Here is a 12,060-nt window from a genome sequence, read left to right on the forward strand (position 1 = left end):
TATCAGGTGTATAGAATGGAGGAGTGTATCCGGTGTATAGAATGGAGGAGTGTACCAGGTGTATGGAATGGAGGAGTGTATCAGGTGTATGGAATGGAGGAGTGTATCAGGTGTATAGAATGGAGTAGTGTACCAGGTGTATAGAATGGAGGAGTGTACCAGGTGTATAGAATGGAGGAGTGTATCAGGTGTATAGAATGGAGGAGTGTAGCAGGTGTATAGAATGGAGGAGTGTATCAGGTATATAGGATGGAGGAGTGTATCAGGTGTATAGGATGGAGGAGTGTATCAGGTGTATAGAATGGAGGAGTGTATCAGGTGTATAGAATGGAGGAGTGTATCAGGTGTATAGAATGGAGGAGTGTAGCAGGTGTATAGAATGGAGGAGTGTAGCAGGTGTATAGAATGGAGGAGTGTACCAGGTATATAGAATGGAGGAGTGTACCAGGTGTATAGGATGGAGGAGTGTATCAGGTGTATAGAATGGAGGAGTGTATCAGGTGTATAGAATGGAGGAGTGTACCAGGTGTATGGAATGGAGGAGTGTATCAGGTGTATAGAATGGAGGAGTGTATCAGGTGTATGGAATGGAGGAGTGTACCAGGTGTATGGAATGGAGGAGTGTATCAGGTGTATAGAATGGAGGAGTGTATCAGGTGTATAGAATGGAGGAGTGTACCAGGTGTATAGAATGGAGGAGTGTATCAGGTGTATAGAATGGAGGAGGGTATCAGGTGTATAGAATGGAGGAGTGTACCAGGTGTATAGAATGGATGAGTGTATCAGGTGTATAGAATGGAGGAGTGTATTAGGTGTATAGGATGGAGGAGTGTACCAGGTGTATAGAATGGAGGAATGTATCAGGTGTATATAATGGAGTAGTGTATCAGGTGTATAGAATGGAGGAGTGTATCTGGTGTATAGAATGGAGGAGTGTACCAGGTGTATGGAATGGAGGAGTGTATCAGGTGTATAGAATGGAGGAGTGTATCAGGTGTATAGAATGGAGGAGTTTATCAGGTGTATAGAATGGAGGAGTGTACCAGGTGTATAGAATGGAGGAGTTTATCTGGTGTATAGAATGGAGGAGTGTATCGGGTGTATAGAATGGAGGAGTGTACCAGGTGTATAGAATGGAGGAGTGTATCAGGTGTATAGAATGGAGGAGTGTACCAGGTGTATAGAATGGAGGAGTGTACCAGGTGTATAGAGTGGAGGAGTGTACCAGGTGTATAGAGTGGAGGAGTGTACCGGGTGTATAGAATGGAGGAGTGTACCGGGTGTATAGAATGGAGGAGTGTATCAGGTGTATAGAATGGAGGAGAGTACCAGGTGTATAGAATGGAGGAGTGTATCAGGTGTATAGAATGGAGGAGTGTACCAGGTGTATAGAATGGAGGAGTGTATCAGGTGTATAGAATGGAGGAGTGTACCAGGTGTATAGAATGGAGGAGTGTACCAGGTGTATAGAATGGAGGAGTGTATCAGGTGTATAGAATGGAGGAGTGTAGCAGGTGTATAGAATGGAGGAGTGTGTTAGTTGTATGGAATGGAGCAGTGTACCAGGTGTATAGAATGGAGGAGTGTATCAGGTGTATAGAATGGAGGAGCGTATCGGGTGTATAGAATAGAGGAGTGTACCAGGTGCATAGAATGGAGGAGTGTACCAGGTGTATAGAATGGAGGAGTGTACCAGGTATATAGAATGGAGGAGTGTATCAGGTGTATAGAATGGAGGAGTGTATCAGGTGTATAGAATGGAGGAGTGTATCAGGTGTATAGGATGGAGGAGTGTATCAGGTGTATAGAATGGAGGAGTGTACCAGGTATATAGAATGGAGGAGTGTATCAGGTGTATAGAATGGAGGAGTGTATCAGGTGTATAGAATGGAGGAGTGTACCAGGTGTATAGAATGGAGGAGTGTACCAGGTGAATAGGATGCAGGAGTGTATCAGGTCTATAGAATGGAGGAGTGTACCAGGTGTATAGGATGGAGGAGTGTATCAGGTGTATAGAATGGAGGAGTGTATCAGGTGTATGGAATGGAGGAGTGTATCAGGTGTATAGGATGGAGGAGTGTATCAGGTTTATAGAATGGAGGAGTGTAGCAGGTGTATAGAATGGAGGAGTGTACCAGGTGTATAGAATGGAGGAGTGTATCAGGTGTATAGAATGGAGGAGTGTACCAGGTGTATAGGATGGAGGAGTATATCAGGTGTATGGAATGGAGGAGTGTACCAGGTGTATAGAATGGAGGAGTGTACCAGGTGTATAGGATGGAGGAGTGTATCAGGTGTATAGAATAGAGGAGTGTACCAGGTGTATAGGATGGAGGAGTATATCAGGTGTATAGAATGGAGGAGTGTATCAGGTGTATAGAATGGAGGAGTGTATCAGGTGTATAGAATGTAGGAGTGTATCAGGTGTATAGAATGGAGGAGTGTATCAGGTGTATAGAATGGAGGAGTGTATCAGGTGTACAGAATGGAGGAGTGTACCAGGTGTATAGAATGGAGGAGTGTACCTGGTGTATAGAATAGAGGAGTGTATCGGGTGTATAGAATGGAGGAGTGTATCAGGTGTATAGAGTGGAGGAGTGTACCAGGTGTATAGAGTGGAGGAGTGTACCGGGTGTATAGAATGGAGGAGTGTACCGGGTGTATAGAATGGAGGAGTGTATCAGGTGTATAGAATGGAGGAGAGTACCAGGTGTATAGAATGGAGGAGTGTATCAGGTGTATAGAATGGAGGAGTGTACCAGGTGTATAGAATGGAGGAGTGTATCAGGTGTATAGAATGGAGGAGTGTACCAGGTGTATAGAATGGAGGAGTGTACCAGGTGTATAGAATGGAGGAGTGTATCAGGTGTATAGAATGGAGGAGTGTAGCAGGTGTATAGAATGGAGGAGTGTGTTAGTTGTATGGAATGGAGCAGTGTACCAGGTGTATAGAATGGAGGAGTGTATCAGGTGTATAGAATGGAGGAGTGTATCGGGTGTATAGAATAGAGGAGTGTACCAGGTGCATAGAATGGAGGAGTGTACCAGGTGTATAGAATGGAGGAGTGTACCAGGTATATAGAATGGAGGAGTGTATCAGGTGTATAGAATGGAGGAGTGTATCAGGTGTATAGAATGGAGGAGTGTATCAGGTGTATAGGATGGAGGAGTGTATCAGGTGTATAGAATGGAGGAGTGTACCAGGTATATAGAATGGAGGAGTGTATCAGGTGTATAGAATGGAGGAGTGTATCAGGTGTATAGAATGGAGGAGTGTATCAGGTGTATAGAATGGAGGAGTGTACCAGGTGAATAGGATGGAGGAGTGTATCAGGTGTATAGAATGGAGGAGTGTACCAGGTGTATAGGATGGAGGAGTGTATCAGGTGTATAGAATGGAGGAGTGTATCAGGTGTATGGAATGGAGGAGTGTATCAGGTGTATAGGATGGAGGAGTGTATCAGGTTTATAGAATGGAGGAGTGTAGCAGGTGTATAGAATGGAGGAGTGTACCAGGTGTATAGAATGGAGGAGTGTATCAGGTGTATAGAATGGAGGAGTGTACCAGGTGTATAGGATGGAGGAGTATATCAGGTGTATGGAATGGAGGAGTGTACCAGGTGTATAGAATGGAGGAGTGTACCAGGTGTATAGGATGGAGGAGTGTATCAGGTGTATAGAATAGAGGAGTGTACCAGGTGTATAGGATGGAGGAGTATATCAGGTGTATAGAATGGAGGAGTGTATCAGGTGTATAGAATGGAGGAGTGTATCAGGTGTATAGAATGTAGGAGTGTATCAGGTGTATAGAATGGAGGAGTGTATCAGGTGTATAGAATGGAGGAGTGTATCAGGTGTACAGAATGGAGGAGTGTACCAGGTGTATAGAATGGAGGAGTGTACCTGGTGTATAGAATAGAGGAGTGTATCGGGTGTATAGAATGGAGGAGTGTATCAGGTGTATAGAATGGATGAGTGTATCAGGTGTATAGAATGGAGGAGTGTATCAGGTGTATAGAATAGAGGAGTGTACCAGGTGTATAGAATGGATGAGTGTATCAGGTGTATAGAATGGAGGAGTGTATCAGGTGTATAGAATGGAGGAGTGTATCAGGTGTATAGGATGAAGGAGTGTACCAGGTGTATAGAATGGAGGAGTGTATCAGGTGTATGGAATGGAGGAGTGTATCAGGTGTATGGAATGGAGGAGTGTATCAGGTGTATAGAATGGAGGAGTGTACCAGGTGTATAGAATGGAGGAGTGTATCAGGTGTATAGAATGGAGGAGTGTATCAGGTGTATAGAATGGAGGAGTGTACCAGGTGTATAGAATGGATGAGTGTATCAGGTGTATAGAATGGAGGAGTGTACCAGGTGTAGAGAATGGAGGAGTGTACCAGGTGTATAGGATGGAGGAGTGTACCAGGTGTATAGAATGGAGGAGTGAACCAGGTGTATAGAATGGAGGAGTGTACCAGGTGTATAGAATGGAGGAGTGTACCGGGTGTATAGAATGGAGGAGTGTACCAGGTGTATAGAATGGAGGAGTGTATCAGGTGTATAGAATGGAGGAGTGTACCGGGTGTATAGAATGGAGGAGTGTATCAGGTGTATAGAGTGGAGGAGTGTATCAGGTGTATAGAATGGAGGAGTGTATCAGGTGTAAAGAATGGAGGAGTGTATCAGGTGTATAGAATGGAGGAGTGTACCAGGTGTATGGAATGGAGGAGTGTACCAGGTGTATGGAATGGAGGAGTGTATCAGGTGTATAGAATGGAGGAGTGTATCAGGTGTATGGAATCGAGGAGTTTTTCAGGTGTATAGAATGGAGGAGTGTACCAGGTGTATAGAATGGAGGAGTGTACCGGGTGTATAGAATGGAGGAGTGTACCAGGTGTATAGAATGGAGGAGTGTATCAGGTGTATAGGATGGAGGAGTGTACCAGGTGTATAGAATAGAGGAGTGTACCAGGTGTATAGAATGGAGGAGTGTACCAGGTGTATAGAATGGAGGAGTGTATCAGGTGTATAGAATGGAGGAGTGTACCAGGTGTATAGAATGGAGGAGTGTATCAGGTGTATAGAATGGAGGAGTGTATCAGGTGTATAGAATGGAGGAGTGTATCAGGTGTATAGAATGGAGGAGAGTACCAGGTGTATGGAATGGAGGAGTGTATCAGGTGTATAGAATGGCGGAGTGTATCAGGTGTATAGAATGGAGGAGTGTATCCGGTGTATAGAATGGAGGAGTGTACCAGGTGTATGGAATGGAGGAGTGTATCAGGTGTATGGAATGGAGGAGTGTATCAGGTGTATAGAATGGAGTAGTGTACCAGGTGTATAGAATGGAGGAGTGAACCAGGTGTATAGAATGGAGGAGTGTATCAGGTGTATAGAATGGAGGAGTGTAGCAGGTGTATAGAATGGAGGAGTGTATCAGGTGTATAGGATGGAGGAGTGTATCAGGTGTATAGGATGGAGGAGTGTATCAGGTGTATAGAATGGAGGAGTGTATCAGGTGTATAGAATGGAGGAGTGTATCAGGTGTATAGAATGGAGGAGTGTAGCAGGTGTATAGAATGGAGGAGTGTAGCAGGTGTATAGAATGGAGGAGTGTACCAGGTATATAGAATGGAGTAGTGTACCAGGTGTATAGGATGGAGGAGTGTATCAGGTGTATAGAATGGAGGAGTGTATCAGGTGTATAGAATGGAGGAGTGTACCAGGTGTATGGAATGGAGGAGTGTATCAGGTGTATAGAATGGAGGAGTGTATCAGGTGTATGGAATGGAGGAGTGTACCAGGTGTATGGAATGGAGGAGTGTATCAGGTGTATAGAATGGAGGAGTGTATCAGGTGTATAGAATGGAGGAGTGTACCAGGTGTATAGAATGGAGGAGTGTATCAGGTGTATAGAATAGAGGAGGGTATCAGGTGTATAGAATGGAGGAGTGTACCAGGTGTATAGAATGGATGAGTGTATCAGGTGTATAGAATGGAGGAGTGTATTAGGTGTATAGGATGGAGGAGTGTACCAGGTGTATAGAATGGAGGAATGTATCAGGTGTATATAATGGAGTAGTGTATCAGGTGTATAGAATGGAGGAGTGTATCTGGTGTATAGAATGGAGGAGTGTACCAGGTGTATGGAATGGAGGAGTGTATCAGGTGTATAGAATGGAGGAGTGTATCAGGTGTATAGAATGGAGGAGTTTATCAGGTGTATAGAATGGAGGAGTGTACCAGGTGTATAGAATGGAGGAGTTTATCTGGTGTATAGAATGGAGGAGTGTATCGGGTGTATAGAATGGAGGAGTGTACCAGGTGTATAGAATGGAGGAGTGTATCAGGTGTATAGAATGGAGGAGTGTACCAGGTGTATAGAATGGAGGAGTGTACCAGGTGTATAGAGTGGAGGAGTGTACCAGGTGTATAGAGTGGAGGAGTGTACCGGGTGTATAGAATGGAGGAGTGTACCGGGTGTATAGAATGGAGGAGTGTATCAGGTGTATAGAATGGAGGAGAGTACCAGGTGTATAGAATGGAGGAGTGTATCAGGTGTATAGAATGGAGGAGTGTACCAGGTGTATAGAATGGAGGAGTGTATCAGGTGTATAGAATGGAGGAGTGTACCAGGTGTATAGAATGGAGGAGTGTACCAGGTGTATAGAATGGAGGAGTGTATCAGGTGTATAGAATGGAGGAGTGTAGCAGGTGTATAGAATGGAGGAGTGTGTTAGTTGTATGGAATGGAGCAGTGTACCAGGTGTATAGAATGGAGGAGTGTATCAGGTGTATAGAATGGAGGAGTGTATCAGGTGTACAGAATGGAGGAGTGTATCGGGTGTATAGAATAGAGGAGTGTACCAGGTGCATAGAATGGAGGAGTGTACCAGGTGTATAGAATGGAGGAGTGTACCAGGTATATAGAATGGAGGAGTGTATCAGGTGTATAGAATGGAGGAGTGTATCAGGTGTATAGAATGGAGGAGTGTATCAGGTGTATAGGATGGAGGAGTGAATCAGGTGTATAGAATGGAGGAGTGTACCAGGTATATAGAATGGAGGAGTGTATCAGGTGTATAGAATGGAGGAGTGTATCAGGTGTATAGAATGGAGGAGTGTATCAGGTGTATAGAATGGAGGAGTGTACCAGGTGAATAGGATGGAGGAGTGTATCAGGTGTATAGAATGGAGGAGTGTACCAGGTGTATAGGATGGAGGAGTGTATCAGGTGTATAGAATGGAGGAGTGTATCAGGTGTATGGAATGGAGGAGTGTATCAGGTGTATAGGATGGAGGAGTGTATCAGGTTTATAGAATGGAGGAGTGTAGCAGGTGTATAGAATGGAGGAGTGTACCAGGTGTATAGAATGGAGGAGTGTATCAGGTGTATAGAATGGAGGAGTGTACCAGGTGTATAGGATGGAGGAGTATATCAGGTGTATGGAATGGAGGAGTGTACCAGGTGTATAGAATGGAGGAGTGTACCAGGTGTATAGGATGGAGGAGTGTATCAGGTGTATAGAATAGAGGAGTGTACCAGGTGTATAGGATGGAGGAGTATATCAGGTGTATAGAATGGAGGAGTGTATCAGGTGTATAGAATGGAGGAGTGTATCAGGTGTATAGAATGTAGGAGTGTATCAGGTGTATAGAATGGAGGAGTGTATCAGGTGTATAGAATGGAGGAGTGTATCAGGTGTACAGAATGGAGGAGTGTACCAGGTGTATAGAATGGAGGAGTGTACCTGGTGTATAGAATAGAGGAGTGTATCGGGTGTATAGAATGGAGGAGTGTATCAGGTGTATAGAATGGATGAGTGTATCAGGTGTATAGAATGGAGGAGTGTATCAGGTGTATAGAATAGAGGAGTGTACCAGGTGTATAGAATGGATGAGTGTATCAGGTGTATAGAATGGAGGAGTGTATCAGGTGTATAGGATGAAGGAGTGTACCAGGTGTATAGAATGGAGGAGTGTATCAGGTGTATGGAATGGAGGAGTGTATCAGGTGTATAGAATGGAGGAGTGTATCAGGTGTATAGAATGGAGGAGTGTACCAGGTGTATAGAATAAAGGAGTGTATCAGGTGTATAGAATGGAGGAGTGTATCAGGTGTATAGAATGGAGGAGTGTACCAGGTGTATAGAATGGATGAGTGTATCAGGTGTATAGAATGGAGGAGTGTACCAGGTGTAGAGAATGGAGGAGTGTACCAGGTGTATAGGATGGAGGAGTGTACCAGGTGTATAGAATGGAGGAGTGAACCAGGTGTATAGAATGGAGGAGTGTACCAGGTGTATAGAATGGAGGAGTGTACCGGGTGTATAGAATGGAGGAGTGTACCAGGTGTATAGAATGGAGGAGTGTATCAGGTGTATAGAATGGAGGAGTGTACCGGGTGTATAGAATGGAGGAGTGTATCAGGTGTATAGAGTGGAGGAGTGTATCAGGTGTATAGAATGGAGGAGTGTATCAGGTGTATAGAATGGAGGAGTGTATCAGGTGTATAGAATGGAGGAGTGTATCAGGTGTATAGAATGGAGGAGTGTATCAGGTGTATGGAATGGAGGAGTGTATCAGGTGTATGGAATGGAGGAGTTTACCAGGGGTATGCAATGGAGGAGTGTATCAGGTGTATAGAATGGAGGAGTGTATCAGGTGTGTGGAATCGAGGAGTGTTCCAGGTGTATAGAATGGAGGAGTGTACCAGGTGTATAGAATGGAGGAGTATACTGGGTGTAAAGAATGGAGGAGTGTACCAGGTGTATAGAATGGAGGAGTGTATCAGGTGTATAGAATGGAGGAGTGTACCAGGTGTATAGAATGGAGGAGTGTACCATGTGTATAGAATGGAGGAGTGTATCAGGTGTATAGAATGGAGGAGTGTACCAGGTGTATAGAATGGAGGAGTGTATCAGGTGTATAGAATGGAGGAGTGTACCAGGTGTATAGAATGGAGGAGTGTATCAGGTGTATAGAATGGAGGAGTGTATCAGGTGTATAGAATGGAGGAGTGTATCAGGTGTATGGAATGGAGGAGTGTATCAGGTGTATGGAATGGAGGAGTGTACCAGGTGTATGGAATGGAGGAGTGTATCAGGTGTATAGAATGGAGGAGTGTATCAGGTGTATGGAATCGAGGAGTGTTTCAGGTGTATAGAATGGAGGAGTGTACCAGGTGTATAGAATGGAGGAGTGTACCGGGTGTATAGAATGGAGGAGTGTACCAGGTGTATAGAATGGAGGAGTGTATCAGGTGTATAGGATGGAGTAGTGTACCAGGTGTATAGAATAGAGGAGTGTACCAGGTGTATAGAATGGAGGAGTGTACCAGGTGTATAGAATGGAGGAGTGTATCAGGTGTATAGAATGGAGGAGTGTACCAGGTGTATAGAATGGAGGAGTGTATCAGGTGTATAGAATGGAGGAGTGTATCAGGTGTATAGAATGGAGGAGTGTATCAGGTGTATAGAATGGAGGAGTGTACCAGGTGTATGGAATGGTGGAGTGTATCAGGTGTATAGAATGGCGGAGTGTATCAGGTGTATAGAATGGAGGAGTGTATCCGGTGTATAGAATGGAGGAGTGTACCAGGTGTATGGAATGGAGGAGTGTATCAGGTGTATGGAATGGAGGAGTGTATCAGGTGTATAGAATGGAGGAGTGTACCAGGTGTATAGAATGGAGGAGTGTACCAGGTGTATAGAATGGAGGAGTGTATCAGGTGTATAGAATGGAGGAGTGTAGCAGGTGTATAGAATGGAGGAGTGTATCAGGTGTATAGGATGGAGGAGTGTATCAGGTGTATAGGATGGAGGAGTGTATCAGGTGTATAGAATGGAGGAGTGTATCAGGTGTATAGAATGGAGGAGTGTATCAGGTGTATAGAATGGAGGAGTGTAGCAGGTGTATAGAATGGAGGAGTGTATCAGGTGTATAGAATGGAGGAGTGTACCAGGTATATAGAATGGAGGAGTGTACCAGGTGTATAGGATGGAGGAGTGTATCAGGTGTAAAGAATGGAGGAGTGTACCAGGTGTATGGAATGGAGGAGTGTATCAGGTGTATAGAATGGAGGAGTGTATCAGGTGTATGGAATGGAGGAGTGTACCAGGTGTATGGAATGGAGGAGTGTATCAGGTGTATAGAATGGAGGAGTGTATCAGGTGTATAGAATGGAGGAGTGTACCAGGTGTATAGAATGGAGGAGTGTATCAGGTGTATAGAATGGAGGAGTGTATCAGGTGTATAGAATGGAGGAGTGTACCAGGTGTATAGAATGGATGAGTGTATCAGGTGTATAGAATGGAGGAGTGTATTAGGTGTATAGGATGGAGGAGTGTACCAGGTGTATAGAATGGAGGAATGTATCAGGTGTATAGAATGGAGTAGTGTATCAGGTGTATAGAATGGAGGAGTGTATCAGGTGTATAGAATGGAGGAGTGTACCAGGTGTATGGAATGGAGGAGTGTATCAGGTGTATAGAATGGAGGAGTTTATCAGGTGTATAGAATGGAGGAGTGTACCAGGTGTATAGAATGGAGGAGTTTATCTGGTGTATAGAATGGAGGAGTGTATCGGGTGTATAGAATGGAGGAGTGTACCAGGTGTATAGAATGGAGGAGTGTATCAGGTGTATAGAATGGAGGAGTGTACCAGGTGTATAGAATGGAGGAGTGTACCAGGTGTATAGAGTGGAGGAGTGTACCAGGTGTATAGAGTGGAGGAGTGTACCGGGTGTATAGAATGGAGGAGTGTACCGGGTGTATAGAATGGAGGAGTGTATCAGGTGTATAGAATGGAGGAGTGTACCAGGTGTATAGAATGGAGGAGTGTATCAGGTGTATAGAATGGAGGAGTGTACCAGGTGTATAGAATGGAGGAGTGTATCAGGTGTATAGAATGGAGGAGTGTACCAGGTGTATAGAATGGAGGAGTGTACCAGGTGTATAGAATGGAGGAGTGTATCAGGTGCATAGAATGGAGGAGTGTATCAGGTGTATAGAATGGAGGAGTGTGTTAGTTGTATGGAATGGAGCAGTGTACCAGGTGTATAGAATGGAGGAGTGTATCAGGTGTATAGAATGGAGGAGTGTATCAGGTGTACAGAATGGAGGAGTGTATCGGGTGTATAGAATAGAGGAGTGTACCAGGTGCATAGAATGGAGGAGTGTACCAGGTGTATAGAATGGAGGAGTGTACCAGGTATATAGAATGGAGGAGTGTATCAGGTGTATAGAATGGAGGAGTGTATCAGGTGTATAGAATGGAGGAGTGTATCAGGTGTATAGGATGGAGGAGTGTATCAGGTGTATAGAATGGAGGAGTGTACCAGGTATATAGAATGGAGGAGTGTATCAGGTGTATAGAATGGAGGAGTGTATCAGGTGTATAGAATGGAGGAGTGTATCAGGTGTATAGAATGGAGGAGTGTACCAGGTGAATAGGATGGAGGAGTGTATCAGGTGTATAGAATGGAGGAGTGTACCAGGTGTATAGGATGGAGGAGTGTATCAGGTGTATAGAATGGAGGAGTCTATCAGGTGTATGGAATGGAGGAGTGTATCAGGTGTATAGGATGGAGGAGTGTATCAGGTTTATAGAATGGAGGAGTGTAGCAGGTGTATATAATGGAGGAGTGTACCAGGTGTATAGAATGGAGGAGTGTATCAGGTGTATAGAATGGAGGAGTGTACCAGGTGTATAGGATGGAGGAGTATATCAGGTGTATGGAATGGAGGAGTGTACCAGGTGTATAGAATGGAGGAGTGTACCAGGTGTATAGGATGGAGGAGTGTATCAGGTGTATAGAATAGAGGAGTGTACCAGGTGTATAGGATGGAGGAGTATATCAGGTGTATAGAATGGAGGAGTGTATCAGGTGTATAGAATGGAGGAGTGTATCAGGTGTATAGAATGTAGGAGTGTATCAGGTGTATAGAATGGAGGAGTGTATCAGGTGTATAGAATGGAGGAGTGTATCAGGTGTACAGAATGGAGGAGTGTACCAGGTGTATAGAATGGAGGAGTGTACCTGGTGTATAGAATAGAGG

This window comes from Pseudophryne corroboree, chromosome 8, assembly GCF_028390025.1.
Source record: "Pseudophryne corroboree isolate aPseCor3 chromosome 8, aPseCor3.hap2, whole genome shotgun sequence".
NCBI classification, from domain to species: Eukaryota; Metazoa; Chordata; class Amphibia; order Anura; family Myobatrachidae; genus Pseudophryne; species Pseudophryne corroboree.